Source organism: Mauremys mutica, chromosome 10 (genome assembly GCF_020497125.1).
Source record: "Mauremys mutica isolate MM-2020 ecotype Southern chromosome 10, ASM2049712v1, whole genome shotgun sequence".
In the NCBI taxonomy this organism is placed as follows: Eukaryota; Metazoa; Chordata; order Testudines; family Geoemydidae; genus Mauremys; species Mauremys mutica.
In genome coordinates this window covers 62,949,256-62,970,467 of record NC_059081.1, presented here as the reverse complement: position 1 = coordinate 62,970,467, position 21,212 = coordinate 62,949,256, and positions in this window count along the sequence as shown.

Below are 21,212 nucleotides of genomic sequence, written 5' to 3'. Positions count from 1 at the left end.
CGCCACCCAATCTGCAATCCGCTCCTCTCCAACAGCCAATCTTCTAAACGCTCCTGTGTCAGCCACCCTGCTATCCGCTCCTCTCTGCCAGCCAATCTGCTATCCGCCCCTCTCCGTCAGCCACCCTGCTATCCGCCCCTCTCCGCCAGACAATCTGCGATCCGCTCCTCTCCGCCAGCCAATCTGCTATCCGCTCCTCTCCTCCAGCCAATCTGCTATCCGCACCTCTCCGCCAGCCACCCTGCTATCCGCCCCTCTCCGCCAGCCACCCTGCTATCCGCCCCTCTCCCCAGCCACCCTGATTTCTGCCCCTCTCCGCGAGCCAATCTGCTGTCCGCAACTCTCCACCAGCGAATCTGCTATCCGCTCCTGTGTCAGCCACCCTGCTATCCGCTCCTTTCCACCAGCCAACCTGCGATCCGCTCCTCTCCGCCAGCCAATCTGCTATCCGCTCCTCTCCTCCAGCCAATCTGCTATCAGCACCTCTCCGCCAGCCACCCTGCTATCCGCCCCTCTCCGCCAGCCACCCTGCTATCCGCTCCTCTCCCCCAGCCACCCTGCTATCCGCTCCTCTCCGCCAGCCACCCTGCTATCCGCTCCTCTCCGCCAGCCACTCTGCTATCCGCTCCTGTGTCAGCCACCCTCCTATCCGCTCCTCTCCGGCAGCCACCCTGCTATCCGCTCCTCTCCGCCAGCCACCCTGCTATCCGCTCCTCTCCGCCAGCCAATCTGCTATCCGCTCCTCTCCGTCAGCCACCCTGCTATCCGCTCCCGTGTCAGCCACCCTGCTATCCGCTCCTCTCCACCAGCAACCCTGCTATCCGCTCCTCTCCGCCAACAAATCTGCTATCCGCTCCTCTCCACCAGCCAATCTGCTATCCGCTCCTGTGTCAGCCAGCCTCCTATCCGGTCCTCCCCGCCAGCCAATCTGCTATCCGCCCCTCTCAGTCAGCCACCCTGGTATCCGCCTCTCTCCGCCAGCCACCCTGCTATCCGCCTCTCTCCGCCAGCCACCCTGCTATCCGCCCCTCTCTGCCAGCCACCCTGCTATCCGCTCCTCTCCGCCAGCCACCCTGATATCCGCTCCTCTCCGCCAGCCACTCTGCTATCTGCTGCTCTCCGCCAGTCACCCTGCTATCCGCTACTATCCGGCAGCCAATCTGCTATCCGCTCCTCTCCGGCAGCCACCCTGCTATCCGCTACCGTGTCAGCCACCCTGGTATCCGCTCCTCTGCGCCAGCCACCCTGCTACCCGCTCCTCTCCGCCAGCCACCCTGATATCCGCTCCTCTCCGTCCGCCACCCTGATATCCGCTCCTCTCCGTCAGCCACCCTGCTATCCGCTCCCGTGTCAGCCACCCTGCTATCCGCTCCTCTCCACCAGCAACCCTGCTATCCGCTCCTCTCCGCCAACAAATCTGCTATCCGCTCCTCTCCGTCAGCCACCCTGCTATCCGCTCCCGTGTCAGCCACCCTGCTATCCGCTCCTCTCCACCAGCAACCCTGCTATCCGCTCCTCTCCGCCAACAAATCTGCTATCCGCTCCTCTCCACCAGCCAATCTGATATCCGCCCCTCTCCGCCAGCCAATCTGCTATCCGCTCCTCTCCGCCAGCCAATCTGCTATCCGCCCCTCTCGGTAGGCCAATCTACTATCCGCTCCTCTCCACCAGCCAATCTGCTATCCGCTCCTCTCCTCAAGCCACCCTGCTATCCGCGACTCTCCTCCAGCCACCCTGCTATCCGCTCCTCTCCCCCAGCCACTCTGCTATCCGCTCCTCTCCGCCAGCCACTCTGCTATCCGCTCCTGTGTCAGCCACCCTCCTATCCGCTCCTCTCCGCCAGCCACCCTGCTATCCGCTCCTCTCCGCCAGCCACCCTGCTATCCGCTCCTCTCCGCCAGCCAATCTGCTATCCGCTCCTCTCCGTCAGCCACCCTGCTATCCGCTCCCGTGTCAGCCACCCTGCTATCCGCTCCTCTCCACCAGCAACCCTGCTATCCGCTCCTCTCCGCCAACAAATCTGCTATCCGCTCCTCTCCACCAGCCAATCTGCTATCCGCTCCTGTGTCAGCCAGCCTGCTATCCGGTCCTCCCCGCCAGCCAATCTGCTATCCGCCCCTCTCAGTCAGCCACCCTGGTATCCGCCTCTCTCCGCCAGCCACCCTGCTATCCGCCCCTCTCCACCAGCCACCCTGCTATCCGCCCCTCTCCACCAGCCAATCTGCTATCCACTCCTGTCCGCCAGCAAATCTGGTATCCGCTCCTCTCCGCCAGCCAATCTGCTATCCGCTCCTCTCCGCCAGCCACCCTGCTATCCCCTCCTGTGTCAGTCACACTACTATCCGCTCCTTTCCGCCATCCACCCTGCTATCCACCCATCTCCTCCAACCAATCTGCTATCCATTCCTGTCCGCCAGCCACTCTGCTATCCGCTCCTCTCCGTCAGCCACCCTGATCCGCTCCTGTGTCAGCCAATCTGCTATCCGCTCCTGTGTCAGCCACCCTGCTATCCGCTCCTCTCCGCCAGCCACCCTGGTATCCGCCCCTCTCCGCCAGCCACCCTGCTATCCGCCCCTCTCCGCAGGCCAATCTACTATCAGCCCCTCTCCGCAGGCCAATTTGCTATCCGCTCCTCTCCGCCAGCCACCCTGCTATCCGCTCCTCTCCGCCACCCACCCTGCTATCCGCTCCTCTCCGCCACCCACCCTGCTATCCGCTCCTCTCCGCCACCCACCCTGCTATCCGCTCCTCTCCGCCACCCACCCTGCTATCCGCTCCTCTCCGCCAGCCACCCTGCTATCCGCTCCTCTCCGCCACCCACCCTGCTATCCGCTCCTCTCCGCCAGCCACCCTGCTATCCGCTCCTCTCCGCCAGCCACCCTGATATCCGCTCCTCTCCGCCAGCCACCCTGCTATCCGCTCCTCTCCGCCAGCCACCCTGCTCTCCGCTCCTCTCCGCCAGCCACCCTGCTCTCCGCTCCTCTCCGCCAGCCACCCTGCTATCCGCTCCTCTCCGCCAGCCACCCTGCTACCCGCTCCTCTCCGTCCGCCACCCTGATATCCGCTCCTCTCAGTCAGCCACCCTGATATCCGCTATTCTCCGCCAGACAATCTGCTATCCGCTATTCTCCGCCAGACAATCTGCTATCCGCTCCTCTCCGCCAGCCACCCTGGTATCCGCCCCTCTCCGCCAGCCAATCTGCTATCCGCCCCTCTCCGTAGGCCAATCTACTATCCGTTCCTCTCCACCAGCCAATCTGCTATTCGCTCCTCTCCTCCAGCCACCCTGCTATCCGCTCCTCTCCTCCAGCCACCCTGCTATCCGCGACTCTCCGCCAGCCACCCTGCTATCCGCTCCTCTCCCCCAGCCACCCTGCTATCCGCTCCTCTCCCCCAGCCACCCTGCTATCCGCTCCTCTCCACCAGCCAATCTGCTATCCGCTCCTCTCCGAAAGCTGATATCCTATCGGCTCCTGTGTCAGTCACCCTGCTATCCGCTCCTCTCCGCCAGCCACCCTGATATCCGCCCCTCTCCGCCAGCCAATCTGCTATCCGCTCCTCTCCGCCAGCCAATCTGCTATCCGCCCCTCTCCGTAGGTCAATCTACTATCCGCTCCTCTCCTCAAGCCACCCTGCTATCCGCGACTCTCCGCCAGCCACCCTGCTATCCGCTCCTCTCCCCCAGCCACCCTGCTATCCGCTCCTCTCCGCCAGCCACCCTGCTATCCGCTCCTCTCCGCCAGCCACTCTGCTATCCGCTCCTCTCCGCCAGCCACCCTGCTATCCTCCCCTCTCCGCCAGCCACCCTGCTATCCGCCCATCTCCTCCAGCCACCCTGCTATCCGCTCCTCTCCGCCAGCCACCCTGCTATCCTCCCCTCTCCGCCAGCCACCCTGCTATCCGCCCATCTCCTCCAGCCACCCTGCTATCCGCCCCTCTGCGCCAGCCAATCTGCTATCCGCCCCTCTGCGCCAGCCAATCTGCTATCCGCCCCTCTCCGCCAGCCACCCTGCTATCCACCTGTCTCCGCCAGCCACCCTGCTATCCGCCCCTCTCCGCCAGCCAATCTGCTCTCAGCCCCTCTCCGCCAGCCAATCTGCTCTCAGCCCCTCTCCGCCAGCCAATCTGCTATCCGCTCCTCTCCGCCAGCCACCCTGCTATCCGCTCCTCTCCGCCAGCCACCCTGTTACCCGCTCCTCTCCGCCAGCCACCCTGATATCCGCTCCTCTCCGTCCGCCATCCTGATATCCGCTCCTCTCAGTCCGCCACCTGATATCCGCTATTCTCCGCCAGACAATCTGCTATCCGCTCCTCTCCGCCAGACAATCTGGTATCCGCTCCTTTCCGCCAGCCACCCTGCCATCCGCTCCTCTGTGTCAGTCACCCTGCTATCCGCTCCTCTCCGCCAGCCACCCTGGTATCCGCCCCTCTCCGCCAGCCAATCTGCTATCCACCCCTCTCCGTAGGCCAATCTACTATCCGCTCCTCTCCACCAGCCAATCTGCTATTCGCTCCTCTCCTCCAGCCACCCTGCTATCCGCTCCTCTCCCCCAGCCACCCTGCTATCCGCTCCTCTCCCCCAGCCACCCTGCTATCCGCTCCTCTCCCCCAGCCACCCTGCTATCCGCTCCTCTCCGCCAGCCACCCTGCTATCCGCTCCTCTCCGCCAGCCAATCTGCTATCCGCTCCTCTCCGAAAGCTAATCTCCTATCGGCTCCTGTGACGTTATTGATATAAATGGGGACCATATAGAACATGGGTTGCAACCAAGGTCCTGTAGTGGCACCAAACCTTGGGTAAAGGGGGTCATCTAAGGTGTCTAAGACCAGGTTCTGGGTTGCTGGTTATGATTATGCTGTCTGTATGTCTGCGTATCATTTTGTAGTTGAAGTTATAAGTATTGGCTCTGTAATGTCTGTATTCTGTATTATGCTCTGCCTCTGGGAAGTGTCCCAGACAAAGCTGATGTTAGCCCGGCATAGCTGGCTTGATGGCCCATTAAAGGGCCATCAGCTACACAATTGACCCATGGAGAGAAGGCAGACACGCCTTGTGACTCAGCAAAGTATGCAGGGACTGGCCCATGTGACTCCAGACTCCATATTTTTGCTGTAAGTTTCCACCGTGAGGACAAAGGGATTCTTACACCTGGAAAAGTCTATATAAGGCTGATGCATCATCTCCATCTTGTCTTCAATCCTGCTTCTGACCTCTGGAAGGACTTTGCTACAAACTGAAGCTTTACACAAGGGACTGAACGACCCATCCCAGTGGGGGATGCATTCCAGAGACTCAATTTGAACCTGCAGTTTACTCCAGCACTGCTGCAAGCCTGAACTAAGAACTTTGCCATTACTGTATGTAATTGATTCCATTTAACCAATTCTACCTCTCATCTCTACCTTTTTCCCTTTGTAAATAAACCTTTAGATTTTAGATTCTAAAGGATTGGCAACAGCGTGATTTGTGGGTAAGATCTGATGTGTATATTGACCTGGGTCTGGGGCTTGGTCCTTTGGGATCGAGGGAACCTTTTTCTTTTATTGGGGTGTTGGTTTTCATAACCATTCATCCCCAGGACGAGTGCACTGGTGGTGATGCTGGGAGACTGGGGTGTCTAAGGAAATTGCTCGTGTGACTTGTGGTTAGCCAGTGGGGTGAGACCAAAGTCCTTTTTGTCTGGCTGGTTTGGTTTGCCTTAGAGGTGGAAAAACCCCAGCCTAGGGCTGTAACTGCCCTGTTTGAGCAATTGGTCCTGATTTGGCACTCTCAGTTGGGTCCCGCCAGAATCGCTCCGTCACAGTGGCGTAGTCGTGCTTGGATCCACAGAACCAGGTCAATTAAGCTTTGGGTCAGAACCCCACGCTATCCAAATTTTAACTTTGGGATTGAGAGTTTGGTTGGTTAAAGATCAGTGACCATGAGACAGAAAGCATCAGGAAAAGCAAGGAAACTGCAAGCCTTGAGAGACAGCCTGCAGTTTGATTATGAGCAAGAACTGGCAGAAATTCGAATGGAGAAAGAGGCTGATGAGAGAAAGAAAGAAGTTGCTAAGAGAGAAGAAAAAGCTCGTAAGAGGCGGCTGGAGCTGCTGGCTGCTGAGGAGAAAACTCGACAGATGCAACAGGAGACGGCTAGACTCCAACTCCAAGTCAAAAAAGCAAGGGAAGAACAGCAGAGACTGTATCCTCTTGAAAGTCCAGTTTGTAACAATGTTGGTATGTTGTATAACTCTGAGCAGTTGTCTGGGGGTAACCAAATGTACCCCAACAATGCCACCTTTTATGTCAATGCTGTTACTGTGAGTTCAGTAGGGGGTGGCCCCATAAATTGTGCCAGTGCTATGGATGGGAATGGTAATGGAAAATTCATAGAGTGTGTAAAAGTCAATGGTAAAAGCTGTTTAGGGCAAATTATGGCTTCTAACATCACTCTTGTTAAAGCAGATCTGGTCAAAGAGGAAGATTATTTACCAAATCAGAGTGTGAATGTTGTAATCCTCTGTGAGTTTACTGTCCGTGTGCCTTTAGCCAGAATCCACCTTGAGTGGAATGGGGCTCAGCATGAAGTGATAGCTGGCGTCAGGAAGTTATTGCCTAAAGATCTTTTAATTGGGGAAAATGTTAAAGATTGGTTCAGTCCAGGTAGCCAGTCACAGGAGAGGAATAATCTTAAACCGGTGTCTATTGTGAGCAATGATTTGCCTGAGAAGGGTTGCTCCAAAGGTTTGTCTGTGCAAAAAAGCAGTGTGTCTGGGAATGAAGTTTCTGAATGTCTGTCTGATGTCTCAGAAGGAAATCTGGAGTTAGATCAAGAGCAGAAAGATCTCATTGGTGAGGAAAAGGTTTCTCAGGAGCAGATTAAAGTAAATGGTCAGGTTAAAGCCCTAACTGAGGAAGGAAAGGGTAAATTTGTAATGGGTAATGGATTGGTGGCTAGTGCAGCTTGTAGAAGTAAACCTGAAATGGGTAACTGTGATTTGCTAAAAGTAGCTCAGTGTAGTGAAAAGAGCAGCAGCTTATCTGTTGGGAGAGGCAATGTGCCTGGTAGGGAAAGTTTGGAGGAGCCTAGGCAGCCTTGTGAGCTGATGGCTTTGTCTAATCAGCAGTTTGGGAAGGGAGGGATAGTGGAAGATGAGTGTCCATATCCCTTACCTGTTTCCTGTGTGGAGAAATGTGACAGTGAAGGGAATGTGCCTGTCTCTGTCAGGGGTATTGACTTGCCTATGAAGGGAGCTACCTCGGTCTCCAAGCAGTTGTCTGTGAACAGCCCTGTGTGCTGGGACAAGGGAAATGAGATCCCACGCTGTGTGCCTGGTGAAGGAGAATGTGTCTCCGGCTCTTCTGTGTCTGTGGAGCAGACAGAAGGTGCCTGTCAGCCTGTGATGGTTGAGGGTGATTCAGTTGTCTCGAAGTTGGTTGTAAATACAGCTAAAGCCCAGGAAGGGAATGGTCCTGAGTTTGGGTCTGCTGGGGAGAATGGCACTGTGACTAGGTTGCATCCAGTTAGTGTCTTAGCAAAATCCCAGAGAACAGACAATTCTGGTGCTTGTGGTTTGCCAGTTGCTAATGTGTGGTTGGAAAAGGGTGCAGCAACTCTGTCTGATCAGGGTGATACCCCAGCCAGGGCACAAGGAGAGCATAAAGGTGATTTAATTGTGTTACCGACTGACAGTTTGACAACTTGTAGCAAGAAGGAAAAGATTCCTGAACTTGTTCATGGCCAAGGGAAGGAGATTGTTTCTAACCTGTTATCTAGAAAGTCTGTAGCATCTGTGGTTGCTCAGGGAAGTGTTCCGGTACAGCAAGCCCTAGGTGAAGAGGGGAAGGGCAGAATTTCTGTGAGGGGTGAATTGCTGCTTAGAGAAGCTCCTAGGGAAAGGAGTCCTCATGGTAGCCTGTGCAAGCAGTTTACTGCAACTGAAGGGTGTAAAAGTGATTTAATCAAGAAAGTTTCAGTTCCTAACAGCCAGAAATTTTCTGTTGTGAATGGATCCACTGACTTTCCTTTTGAGAGATCCAGTGTGGGCAGCTTTGAAAAGGTCTCAGGTGGAGTAGAAGCTGTTAAGGAAGTTGAGCAGCCCTATAACCACCTGGCTGTGTGTGGCCAGCTTGTTGGTGGGAAGACAATGCTGTTGGGACAGGAATGTCTCCATGCTGAATCTGTAAGTGAGCAGTCTGTGCTTCAGGATCTGAGGACAGATTCAGTTACTGGTGTTTCAGAGCAGAACAGTTGTATGGCTAAATGCTTGAGGAGGCAGGGGAGAGCAAGCCAGCTCTCACCCTCAGACTCTTTGCATTTGTGTGGTACCTCTGTGAGACAAAGTCCAGCCTTGGAATCCATAGCAGCTGAAGAGTTAAAAGCTAGTGTCTGTGTTGATGCGAATTACTTGGCTGGCAGGGAGAAGACAGAATTGCTAATAGCTGTTAGCACAGAGGGCCCGCCCCATCAGCCAGTGAATTCTGTTAAGGAAGAGAAATCAGGGTTTAATCCAGAAGGAAAGAGAAGACTGAATTTTGCAAAGGGAAGCCACAGGTTAACCCTAAAATGCCCAAACTCCAATGGTATTGAGCCAAGGGTGTGGCATGACAAACATGATTGTAAATGGACACTTGCAATGAATTTGTTGTTATTGCTAATGCTAATTTTTGTAACTAATGTGTTGCTATGGCCAAGAACTGTAACAATGTACAATGTGCCTAATCTTTTGGAAAATTCCTTAAACATGTTGAAAGGAATACATGAAAACACACTTTATGTTAAAGGGCCTTGCTATACTGATGTTTCACAGTTAATGCATGTAAACAGTGTTGGAACTTTTCACAGGGGAAAATACATTCCAGACCTGATGTGCTGTATGAAAGGGGAAACTGAGGCACACTACCATATTGCTTTCATGGCTAAATGCCAAGATTCCTGTACTATGAACAACCTCAATATCTACATTGGTTTAATGTTATTTGGGTTCAAAACATTGGCCAGAACTGGTATGGATAAAGTAGCTATTTTCTTTAGCTCTTGGCAAGATCACATGAAACATACAGGAACCATGCTGCAAAAGCTAACCAAGTTATACCTTCAGTTTGTAAAGAGATCCATTCATGTTATTGAACATGACTTTGATAAACCATTTCGGTTATACACTGGTACGGCCTCTAGCCCAACACTAGCTGTAGTGAGACAGACCCAAGGAAAGGGGGCTCTTGGGATGCAGTCAGCGATGTTTTGTCATCCCTTCCTGCATCAATTTTGCGTTGGGGGTGTGACGTTATTGATATAAATGGGGACCATATAGAACATGGGTTGCAACCAAGGTCCTGTAGTGGCACCAAACCTTGGGTAAAGGGGGTCATCTAAGGTGTCTAAGACCAGGTTCTGGGTTGCTGGTTATGATTATGCTGTCTGTATGTCTGCGTATCATTTTGTAGTTGAAGTTATAAGTATTGGCTCTGTAATGTCTGTATTCTGTATTATGCTCTGCCTCTGGGAAGTGTCCCAGACAAAGCTGATGTTAGCCCGGCATAGCTGGCTTGATGGCCCATTAAAGGGCCATCAGCTACACAATTGACCCATGGAGAGAAGGCAGACACGCCTTGTGACTCAGCAAAGTATGCAGGGACTGGCCCATGTGACTCCAGACTCCATATTTTTGCTGTAAGTTTCCACCGTGAGGACAAAGGGATTCTTACACCTGGAAAAGTCTATATAAGGCTGATGCATCATCTCCATCTTGTCTTCAATCCTGCTTCTGACCTCTGGAAGGACTTTGCTACAAACTGAAGCTTTACACAAGGGACTGAACGACCCATCCCAGTGGGGGATGCATTCCAGAGACTCAATTTGAACCTGCAGTTTACTCCAGCACTGCTGCAAGCCTGAACTAAGAACTTTGCCATTACTGTATGTAATTGATTCCATTTAACCAATTCTACCTCTCATCTCTACCTTTTTCCCTTTGTAAATAAACCTTTAGATTTTAGATTCTAAAGGATTGGCAACAGCGTGATTTGTGGGTAAGATCTGATGTGTATATTGACCTGGGTCTGGGGCTTGGTCCTTTGGGATCGAGGGAACCTTTTTCTTTTATTGGGGTGTTGGTTTTCATAACCATTCATCCCCAGGACGAGTGCACTGGTGGTGATGCTGGGAGACTGGAGTGTCTAAGGAAATTGCTCGTGTGACTTGTGGTTAGCCAGTGGGGTGAGACCAAAGTCCTTTTTGTCTGGCTGGTTTGGTTTGCCTTAGAGGTGGAAAAACCCCAGCCTAGGGCTGTAACTGCCCTGTTTGAGCAATTGGTCCTGATTTGGCACTCTCAGTTGGGTCCCGCCAGAATCGCTCCGTCACAGCTCCTGTGTCAGTCACCCTGCTATCCGCTCCTCTCCGCCAGCCACCCTGATATCCGCCCCTCTCCGCCAGCCAATCTGCTATCCGCTCCTCTCCGCCAGCCAATCTGCTATCCGCCCCTCTCCGTAGGCCAATCTACTATCCGCTCCTCTCCACCAGCCAATCTGCCATCCGCTCCTCTCCTCCAGCCACCCTGCTATCCGCGACTCTCCGCCAGCCACCCTGCTATCCGCTCCTCTCCCCCAGCCACCCTGCTATCCGCTCCTCTCCGCCAGCCACCCTGCTATCCGCTCCTCTCCGCCAGCCACTCTGCTATCCGCTCCTCTCCGCCAGCCACTCTGCTATCCGCTCCTCTCCGCCAGCCACCCTGCTATCCTCCCCTCTCCGCCAGCCACCCTGCTATCCGCCCATCTCCTCGAGCCACCCTGCTATCCGCTCTTCTCCGCCAGCCACCCTGCTATCCTCCCCTCTCCGCCAGCCACCCTGCTATCCGCCCATCTCCTCCAGCCACCCTGCTATCCGCTCCTGTCCGCCAGCAAATCTGCTATCCGGCCCTCTGCGCCAGCCAATCTGCTATCCGCCCCTCTCCGCCAGCCACCCTGCTATCCACCTGTCTCCGCCAGCCACCCTGCTATCCGCCCCTCTCCGCCAGCCAATCTGCTCTCAGCCCCTCTCCGCCAGCCAATCTGCTCTCAGCCCCTCTCCGCCAGCCAATCTGCTATCCGCTCCTCTCCGCCAGCCAATCTGCTAACCGCTCCTCTCCGCCAGCCACACTGATATCCTCTCCTGCATCAGCCACCCTGCTAACCGCTCCACTCCGCAAGCCAATCTGCTATCCGCTCCTCTCCGCCAGCCAATCTGCTATCCGCTCCTCTCCTCCAGCCAATCTGCTATCCAGTCCTCTCCGCCAGCCAATCTGCTATCCGCTCCTCTCCGCCAGCCAATCTGCTATGCGCTCCTCTCCGTGAGCCACCCTGCTATCCGCTCCTGTGTCAGTCACCCTGCTATCCGCTCCTCTCCGCCAGCCACCCTGGTATCCGCCCCTCTCCGCCAGCCAATCTGCTATCCGCCCCTCTCCGTAGGCCAATCTACTATCCGCTCCTCTCCACCAGCCAATCTGCTATTCGCTCCTCTCCTCCAGCCACCCTGCTATCCGCTCCTCTCCTCCAGCCACCCTGCTATCCGCGACTCTCCGCCAGCCACCCTGCTATCCGCTCCTCTCCCCCAGCCACCCTGCTATCCGCTCCTCTCCGCCAGCCACCCTGCTATCCGCTCCTCTCCGCCAGCCAATCTGCTATCCGCTCCTCTCCGAAAGCTAATATCCTATCGGCTCCTGTGTCAGTCACCCTTCTATCCGCTCCTCTCCGCCAGCCACCCTGATATCCGCCCCTCTCCGCCAGCCAATCTGCTATCCGCTCCTCTCCGCCAGCCAATCTGCTATCCGCCCCTCTCCGTAGGCCAATCTACTATCCGCTCCTCTCCTCAAGCCACCCTGCTATCCGCGACTCTCCGCCAGCCACCCTGCTATCCGCTCCTCTCCCCCAGCCACCCTGCTATCCGCTCCTCTCCGCCAGCCACCCTGCTATCCGCTCCTCTCCGCCAGCCACTCTGCTATCCGCTCCTCTCCGCCAGCCACCCTGCTATCCTCCCCTCTCCGCCAGCCACCCTGCTATCCGCCCATCTCCTCCAGCCACCCTGCTATCCGCTCCTCTCCGCCAGCCACCCTGCTATCCTCCCCTCTCCGCCAGCCACCCTGCTATCCGCCCATCTCCTCCAGCCACCCTGCTATCCGCCCCTCTGCGCCAGCCAATCTGCTATCCGCCCCTCTGCGCCAGCCAATCTGCTATCCGCCCCTCTCCGCCAGCCACCCTGCTATCCACCCCTCTCCGCCAGCCAATCTGCTCTCAGCCCCTCTCCGCCAGCCAATCTGCTCTCAGCCCCTCTCCGCCAGCCACCCTGCTATCCGCCCCTCTCCGCCAGCCACCCTGCTATCCGCCCCTCTCCGCCAGCCAATCTGCTCTCAGCCCCTCTCCGCCAGCCAATCTGCTCTCAGCCCCTCTCCGCCAGCCACCCTGCTATCCGCTCCTCTCCGCCAGCCACCCTGCTATCCGCTCCTCTCCGCCAGCCACCCTGTTACCCGCTCCTCTCCGCCAGCCACCCTGATATCCGCTCCTCTCCGTCCGCCACCCTGATATCCGCTCCTCTCAGTCCGCCACCCTGATATCCGCTCCTCTCCGCCAGACAATCTGGTATCCGCTCCTTTCCGCCAGCCACCCTGCCATCCGCTCCTCTGTGTCAGTCACCCTGCTATCCGCTCCTCTCCGCCAGCCACCCTGCTATCCGCCCCTCTCCGCCAGCCAATCTGCTCTCAGCCCCTCTCCGCCAGCCAATCTGCTCTCAACCCCTCTCCGCCAGCCACCCTGCTATCCGCTCCTCTCCGCCAGCCACCCTGGTATCCGCCCCTCTCCGCCAGCCAATCTGCTATCCACCCCTCTCCGTAGGCCAATCTACTATCCGCTCCTCTCCACCAGCCAATCTGCTATTCGCTCCTCTCCTCCAGCCACCCTGCTATCCGCTCCTCTCCTCCAGCCACCCTGCTATCCGCGACTCTCCGCCAGCCACCCTGCTATCCGCTCCTCTCCCCCAGCCACCCTGCTATCCGCTCCTCTCCGCCAGCCACCCTGGTATCCGCTCCTCTCCGCCAGCCAATCTGCTATCCGCTCCTCTCCGAAAGCTAATCTCCTATCGGCTCCTGTGTCAGTCACCCTGCTATCCGCTCCTCTCCGCCAGCCACCCTGATATCCGCCCCTCTCCGCCAGCCAATCTGCTATCCGCTCCTCTCCGCCAGCCAATCTGCTATCCGCCCCTCTCCGTAGGCCAATCTACTATCCGCTCCTCTCCACCAGCCAATCTGCTATCCGCTCCTCTCCTCCAGCCACCCTGCTATCCGCGACTCTCCGCCAGCCACCCTGCTATCCGCTCCTCTCCCCCAGCCACCCTGCTATCCGCTCCTCTCCGCCAGCCACCCTGCTATCCGCTCCTCTCCGCCAGCCACTCTGCTATCCGCTCCTCTCCGCCAGCCACCCTGCTATCCTCCCCTCTCCGCCAGCCACCCTGCTATCCGCCCATCTCCTCCAGCCACCCTGCTATCCGCTCTTCTCCGCCAGCCACCCTGCTATCCTCCCCTCTCCGCCAGCCACCCTGCTATCCGCCCATCTCCTCCAGCCACCCTGCTATCCGCTCCTGTCCGCCAGCAAATCTGCTATCCGCCCCTCTGCGCCAGCCAATCTGCTATCCGCCCCTCTCCGCCAGCCACCCTGCTATCCACCTGTCTCCGCCAGCCACCCTGCTATCCGCCCCTCTCCGCCAGCCAATCTGCTCTCAGCCCCTCTCCGCCAGCCAATCTGCTCTCAGCCCCTCTCCGCCAGCCAATCTGCTATCCGCTCCTCTCCGCCAGCCAATCTGCTAACCGCTCCTCTCCGCCAGCCACACTGATATCCTCTCCTGCATCAGCCACCCTGCTAACCGCTCCACTCCGCAAGCCAATCTGCTATCCGCTCCTCTCCGCCAGCCAATCTGCTATCCGCTCCTCTCCTCCAGCCAATCTGCTATCCAGTCCTCTCCGCCAGCCAATCTGCTATCCGCTCCTCTCCGCCAGCCAATCTGCTATGCGCTCTTCTCCGTGAGCCACCCTGCTATCCGCTCCTGTGTCAGTCACCCTGCTATCCGCTCCTCTCCGCCAGCCACCCTGGTATCCGCCCCTCTCCGCCAGCCAATCTGCTATCCGCCCCTCTCCGTAGGCCAATCTACTATCCGCTCCTCTCCACCAGCCAATCTGCTATTCGCTCCTCTCCTCCAGCCACCCTGCTATCCGCTCCTCTCCTCCAGCCACCCTGCTATCCGCGACTCTCCGCCAGCCACCCTGCTATCCGCTCCTCTCCCCTAGCCACCCTGCTATCCGCTCCTCTCCGCCAGCCACCCTGATATCCGCCCCTCTCCGCCAGCCAATCTGCTATCCGCTCCTCTCCGCCAGCCAATCTGCTATCCGCCCCTCTCCGTAGGCCAATCTACTATCCGCTCCTCTCCACCAGCCAATCTGCTATCCGCTCCTCCCCTCCAGCCACCCTGCTATCCGCTCCTCTCCCCCAGCCACCCTGCTATCCGCTCCTCTCCGCCAGCCACCCTGCTATCCGCTCCTCTCCGCCAGCCACTCTGCTATTCGCTCCTCTCCGCCAGCCACCCTGCTATCCTCCCCTCTCCGCCAGCCACCCTGCTATCCGCCCATCTCCTCCAGCCACCCTGCTATCCGCTCCTGTCCGCCAGCAAATCTGCTATCCGCCCCTCTGCGCCAGCCAATCTGCTATCCGCCCCTCTCCGCCAGCCACCCTGCTATCCACCTGTCTCCGCCAGCCACCCTGCTATCCGCCCCTCTCCGCCAGCCAATCTGCTCTCAGCCCCTCTCCGCCAGCCAATCTGCTCTCAGCCCCTCTCCGCCAGCCAATCTGCTCTCAGCCCCTCTCCGCCAGCCAATCTGCTATCCGCTCCTCTCCGCCAGCCAATCTGCTATCCGCTCCTCTCCGCCAGCCACCCTGATATCCTCTCCTGCATCAGCCACCCTGCTAACCGCTCCACTCCGCAAGCCAATCTGCTATCCGCTCCTCTCCGCCAGCCAATCTGCTATCCGCTCCTCTCCTCCAGCCAATCTGCTATCCAGTCTTCTCCGCCAGCCAATCTGCTATCCGCTCCTCTCCGCCAGCCAATCTGCTATGCGCTCCTCTCCGTGAGCCACCCTGCTATCCGCTCCCGTGTCAGCCACCTTGCTATCCGTTCCTCTCCGCCAGCCACCCTGCTATCAGCTCCTGTCCGCCAGCCAATCTGCTATCCGCTTCTGCCCTCCAGCCAATCTGCTATCCGCTCCTGTCCGCCAGCGACCCTTCTATCCGCTCCTCTCCGCCAGCCACCCTGCTATCCGCTCCTGTGTCAGCCAATCTTCTATTTGCTCCTCTCCGCCAGCCACCCTGCTATCTGCTGCTGTGTCAGCCACCCTGCTATCCGCTCCTTTCCGTCATCCACCCTGCTATCCGCACATCTCCGTCAGCCACCCTGATCCGCTCCTGTGTCAGCCACCCTGGTATCCGCCCCTCTCCGCCAGCCACCCTGCTATCCGCCCGTCTCCGCCAGCCACCCTGCTATCCGCCCCTCTCCGCCAGCCAATCTGCTATCCGCCCCTCTCCGCCAGCCAATCTGCTATCCGCTCCTCTCCGCCAGCAACTCTGCAATCCGCTCCTCTCCGCCAGCCACCCTGCTATCCGCCCCTCTCTGCCAGCCACCCTGCTATCCGCCCCTCTCCACCAGCCACCCTGCTATCCGCTCCTCTCCGCCAGCCAATCTGCTATCCGCCCCTCACCGCCAGCCACCCTGCTAACCGCCCCTCTCTGCCAGCCAATCTGCTGTCCACCCCTCTCCACCAGCCAATCTCCTCTCCTCCGCTCTCCGCCAGCCAATCTGCTGTCCGCCCCTCTCCGCCAGCCAGTCTGCTATCCGCCCCTCTCCGCCAGCCAATCTGCTGTCCGCTCCTCTCCGCCAGCCAATCTGCTGTCCGCCCCTCTCCGCCAGCCAATCTGCTATCCGCACCTCTCCGCCAGCCATCAGCTATCAGCTCCTCTACACCAGCCAATCTGCTATCCGCCCCTCTCCGCCAGCCAGCCTGCTATCCGTCCCTCTCCGCCAGCCATTCTGCTATCTGTTCCTGTCCGCCAGCAAATCTGCTATCCGCTCCTCTCCGCCAGCCAATCTGCTATCCGCTCCTGTGTCAGCCACCCTGCTATCCGTTCCTCTCCTCCAGCCAATCTGCTATCCGCTCCTCTCCGCCAGCCAATATACTATCCGCTCCTCTCCGTCAGCCAATCTGCGATCTGCTCCTGTGTCAGCCACCCTGCTATCCGCTCCTCTCCGCGAACCAATCTGCTATCCGCCCCTCTCCGTCATCCACCCTGCTATCCGCACCTCTCCTCCAGCCAATCTGCTGTCCTCCCCTCTCCGCCAGCCAATCTGCTATCCGCACCTCTCCGCCAGCCCTCAGCTATCCGCGCCTCTCCGCCACCCACCCTGCTATCCGCCCCTCTCCGCCAGCCAGCCTGCTATCCGTCCCTCTCCGCCACCCAATCTGCTATCTGCTCCTGTCCACCAGAGAATCTGCTATCCGCTCCTGTATCAGCCACCCTGCTATCCGCCCCTCTCTGCCGGCCAATCTGCTATCCGCCCCTCTCTGCCGGCCAATCTGCTATCTGCCCCTCTCCGCCAGCCAATCGGCTATCCGCCCCTCTCCGCCAGCCAATCTGCTATCCGCCCCTCACCGCCAGCCACCCTTCTATCCGCCCCTCTCCGCCAGCCAATCTGCTATCCGCTCCTCTCTGCCAGCCAATGTGCTATCCGCTCCTCTCCGCCAGCCAATGTGCTATCCGCCACTATCCGTCAGCCACCCTAGTATCCGCCCATCTCGACCTGCCAATCTGGTATCGGCCCCTCTCCGCCAGCCAATCTCCTATCCGCTCCTCTCCGTCAGCCACCCTCCTAGCCACTCCTCTCCGCCAGCCACCCTGCTATCCACCCCTCTCTGCCAGCCAATCTGCTATCCGCTCCTCTCCGCAAGCCAATGTGCTATCCGCTCCTCTCCGCCAGCCAATGTGCTATCCGCCACTATCTGTCAGCCACCCTGGTATCCGCCCGTCTCGACCTGCCAATCTGGTATCGGCCCCTCTCCGCCAGCCAATCTGCTATCCGCTCCTCTACGCCAGCCAGTCTGCTATCCACTCCTCTCCGTCATCCACCCTGCTATCCGCCCCTCTCCGCCAGCCACCCTGCTATACGCTCCTCTCCGCCACCCACCCTACTATCGGCTTGTCTCCGTCAGCCACCCTGCTATCCGTTCCTCTCCGTCAGCCACCCTGCTAGCCGCTCCTCTCCGCCAGCCACCCTATCCTCCCCTCTCCGCCAGCCAATCTGCTATCCGCTCCTGTGTCAGCCACCCTGCTTTCCGCTCCTCTCCGCCAACCAATCTGCTATCCGCCCCTCTCCGTCATCCACCCTGCTATCTGCCTCTCTACGCCAACCACCCTGCTATCCGCCCCCTCCGCCAGCCAATCTGCTATCCGCTCCTGTGTCAGCCACCCTGCTATCCGCTCCTCTCCGCCAGCCAATCTGCTATCCGCCCCTCTCTGCCAGCCAATCTGCTATCCGACCCTCTCCGCCATCCAATCTGCTATCCTCTCCTCTCCGCCAGCCAATCTGCTATCCGCTCCTCTCCGTCAGCCACCCTGCTATCCGCCCCTCTCCGCCTGCCAATCTGCTATCCGCTCCTCTCCGCCAGCCACCCTGCTATCCGCTCCTCTCCGCCAGCCACCCTGCTATCCGCTCCTCTCCGCCAGCCACCCTGCTATCCGCTCCTCTCCGCGAGCCAATCTGCTATCCGCTCCTCTCCGCCAGACAGTCTGCTATCCGCTCCTCTCCGTCATCCACCCTGCTATCCGCCCCTCTCCGCCAGCCACCCTGCTATCCGCTCCTCTCCGCCAGCCAATCTGCTATCCGCTCCTCTCCGCTAGCCAATCTGCTATCCGCTCCTCTCCGCCAGCCCATCTCCTATCCGCTCCTGTGTCAGCCACCCTGCTATCCGCTCCTCTCCGCCAGCCAATCTGCTATCCGCCCCTCTCCGACAACCAACCTGCTATCCGCTCCTCTCCGCCAACCAATCTGTTATCCGCTCCTCTCCGCCAGCCAATCTGCTATCCGCTCCTCTCTCCGTCAGCCACCCTGCTATCCGCTCCTCTCCGACAGCCAGCCTGCTATCCGCTCCTCTCTGCCAGCCACCCTGCTATCCGCTACTCTCCGCCAGCCACCCTGCTATCCGCCCCTCTCCGCCAGCCACCCTGCTATCCGCTCCTGTGTCAGCCACCCTGCTATTGGCTCCTCTCCGCCAGCCACCCTGCTATCCGCTCCTGCGTCAGCCACCCTGCTATCCTCTCCTCTCCGTCAGCCACCCTGCTATTCGCTCCTCTCCATCAGCCACCCTGCTATCGGCTCCTCTCCACCAGCCATCCTGCTACCCGCTCCTGTTTCAGCCACCCTGCAATCCGCTTGGGTGTCAGGCACCCTACTATTCGCTCCTGTGTGAGCCACCGTGCTGTCCGCCCATCTCCCCCAGCCATTCTGCTATCCTCTCCTCTCCACCAGCCAATCTGCTATCCGCTCCTCTCCAACAAACAGTCTGCTATCCGCCCCTCTCCGACAGCCACCCTGATATCCGCCCCTCTATGCCACCCAATCTGCTATCCACTACTGTCCGCCAGCAAATCTGCTATCCGCTACTCTCCGCCAGCCAATCTGCTATCCGCACCTGTGTCAGCCACCCTACTACCCGCTCCTCTCCGCCAGCCAATCTGCTATCCGCTCCTCTCCGACAGCCACCCTGATATCCGCCCCTCTATGCCACCCAATCTGCTATCCACTACTGTCCGCCAGCCAATCTGCTATCCGCTTCTGCCCTCCAGCCAATCTGCTATCCGCTCCTGTGCGCCAGCCACCCTTCTATCCGCTCCTCTCCGCCAGCCACCCTGCTATCCGCTCCTGTGTCAGCCAATCTTCTATTTGCTCCTCTCCGCCAGCCACCCTGCTGTCCGCTCCTTTCCGTCATCCACCCTGCTATCCGCACATCTCCGCCAGCCGATCTGCTATCCACTCCTGTCCGCCAGCCAATCTGCTATCAGGTCCTCTCCGTCAGCCACCCTGATCCGCTCCTATGTCAGCCAATCTGCTATCCGCTCCTGTGTCAGCCACCCTGGTATCCGCCCCTCTCCGCCAGCCACCCTGCTATCCCCCCCTCTCCGCCAGCCAATCTGCTATCCGACCCTCTCCGCCAGCCAATCTGCTATCTGCTCCTCTCCGCCAGCCACCCTGCTATCAGCTCCTATCCGCCAATCACCCTGATATCCGCTCCTCTCTGCCAGCCAGTAGGCTATCCGCTCCTCTCCGCTAGCCGATGTACTATGCGCTCCTGTGTCAGCCACCCTGCTATCCGCTCCTCTCCGACAGCCACCCTGCTATCCGCTCCTCTCCACGAACCACCCTGCTATCCGCTCCTCTCCGCCAGCCGATCTGCTATCCGCTCCTGTGTCAGCCACCCTGCTTTCCGCTCCTCTCCGCCAGCCAATCTGCTATCCGCTCCTCTCCCCCAGCCAATCTGCTATCCGCTCCTCTCCGCCAGCCACCCTGCTATCCGCTCCTCTCTGCCAGTCAATGTGCTATCTGCTCCTCTCCGCCACCCACCCTGCTATCCGCTCCTCTCCGTCAGCCAATCTGCTATCCGCTCCTCTCCGCCAGCAACCTTGCTATCCGCTCCTCTCTGCAAGCCACCCTGCTATCTGCTACCCTCCGCCAGCCACCCTGCTATCTGCTCCCCTCTGCCAGACAATATGCTATCCGCTCCTCTCCGCCAGCCACCCTTCTATCCGCTCCTCTCCGCCAGCCAATCTGCTCTCCGCTCCTCTCCGCCAGCGACCCTGCTATCCGCTCCTCTCCGCCAAGCACCCTCCCATCCGCTCCTCTCCAACAGCTATCCTGCTATCCACTCCTCTTTGCAAGCCAATCTACTATCCGCTCCTCTCCGCCAGCCAGCCTGCTATCCGCTCCTCTCCGCCAGCCACACTGCTATCCGCTCCTCTCCACCAGGCAATCTGCTATCTGCTCCTGTGTCACCCAATGTGCTATCCGCTCCTCTCCGCCAGCCACCCTGCTATCCGCTGCTCTCCGCCATCCAATCTGCTATTCGCTCCTCTCTCCAGCCACCCTGCTATCCGCTCCTCTCTGCCAGCCACCCTGCTATCCGCTCCTCTCCGCCAGCCACCCTGCTATCCGCTCCTCTCCGCCAGCCACCCTGCTATCCGCTCCTCTCCGACAGCCACCCTAATATCCTCTCCTATGCGCCAGCCACGATGCTATCCGCTCCTCTCCTCCAGCCACCCTGCTATCCGCTCCTCTCCGCCAACCACCCTGCTATCCGCTCCTCTCCGCCAGGCAATCTGCTATCCGCTGCTCTCCGCCAGCCACCCTGCTATCCGCTCCTCTCCGCCACCCACCCTGCTATCCGCTCCTCTCCGCCAGCCGATCTGCTATCCGCTCCTCTCCGCCAACCACCCTGCTATCCGCTCCTCTCAGCCAGCCACCCTGCTATCCGCTCCTCTCCGCCAGTGAATCTGTTATCCGCTCCTCTCCGCCAAACACCCTGCTATCCGCCCCTTTTCCCCAGCCACCCTGCTATCCGCTACTCTCCGCTAGCCAATCTGCTATCGGCTCCTCTCCGCCAACCACCCTGCTATCCGCTCCTCTCCGCCAACCACCCTGCTATCCGCTCCTCTCCGGCAGCCACACTGCTATCCGCTCCTCTCCGCCAGCCAATCTGCTATCCGCTCCTCTCCGCCAAACACCCTGCTATCCGCTCCTCTCCGCCAAACACCCTGCTATCCGCTCCTCTCCGCCAGCCAATCTGCTATCCGCTCCTCTCCGCCAGCCAATTTGCTATCCGCTCCTCTCCTCCAGCCAATCTGCTATCCGCTCCTCTCCGCCAGCCACCCTGCTATGTGCTCCTCTCCGCCAGCCAATCTGCTATATGCTCCTGTGTCAGCCAATCTGCTATCCGCTCCGCTCCGCCAGCCACCCTGCTATCCGGTCTTCTTTGCCAGCCAATCTGCTATCCGCTCCTCTTTTCCAGCCACCCTGCTATCCGATCCTCTCCGCCAACCACCCTGCTATCCGCTCCTCTCCGCCACCCACCCTGTTGTCCGCTCCTCTCTGCGAGCCACCCTACTACCCGCTCC